Source organism: Priapulus caudatus, unplaced genomic scaffold, assembly GCF_000485595.1.
Source record: "Priapulus caudatus unplaced genomic scaffold, Priapulus_caudatus-5.0.1 Scaffold1469, whole genome shotgun sequence".
NCBI classification, from domain to species: Eukaryota; Metazoa; Priapulida; class Priapulimorpha; order Priapulimorphida; family Priapulidae; genus Priapulus; species Priapulus caudatus.
The window spans coordinates 70,172-71,243 of NW_014578530.1; positions in this window are offsets into that span (position 1 = coordinate 70,172).

Here is a 1,072-nt window from a genome sequence, read left to right on the forward strand (position 1 = left end):
CACACACACACACACATACACGCGCGCGCGCACGCACGCACGCACGCACGCACACACACACACACACACGTACAAACACACACGAACACACGCACGCACGAACACACACACACACGCGCGCGCGCGCACGTGCACGCACACACACACACACACGCACGCACTCACACACGCACTCACGCACACACACACACACGCACATACACGGATGCACGAACGCACTCACGCACGGCCGACCGTTTATAACATCCATCCCCTTACCCCCCCCCCGCCATCGATCTCCATCACCCCATCACCCACCCGCCTACACTCACACTCACACTCACACGTGTTTCCTTACCGTACCGGTCCCCGCCATAAAGACAGACACAAAGACGTATACGACCGCAGCGGCGGAGACGCCAGACACCGCTACAGGAAACGCGCCATAGAATTTAGGAGCGGAAGGGTAGGGGGGAGAGCCATGGGAGGGCTGTCAGACTCATCAAAGCTGATGGTTCATTTGGGAGCGGGATGCGCGCGGCCAACGTGACGACCAAAGTCCGCGGAGTAATTCAGACTGACCAAAGGCTTACGCCTACGTCACGTCATCTCGGTCAGTGACTGGCCCCACCGATGACCGCTCGTTTACGACTGTCACGCGTTAACCTAAATGCCAGATCGTGACTAGATTGGCAATATTAGATTAGCAGTATTAGCAGTATTAGATTATAGCAACAGCACACATTATCGGTAACAGGTTATATAGTAACAGTGACAGGTTGACGGTGGCGATTTTCTGTTTGCGGCGAGTTTCATTGCAGGCCTGAGGTTTCACAGACGATCCCGCCGGTGCCCAGTGTAGCATCCGTGCTATCAGCAGTAAATAATCACCGGTTTGTCATTATTGGCTGCCGATGCTTTACATTCCCCTCTACGGTAACCGCCCCTCTTCTACATTGTGCGTCACGGTGACGCCTGCGAACGAGACGGAGACGCCAACTAATCTTCTCCCGTCACTTACACCGATACGTTCACGTTAACTTGTCGTCTGTCTGTCTGCCTCTATCTCTCTCTCTCTCTCTCTCTCTCTCTC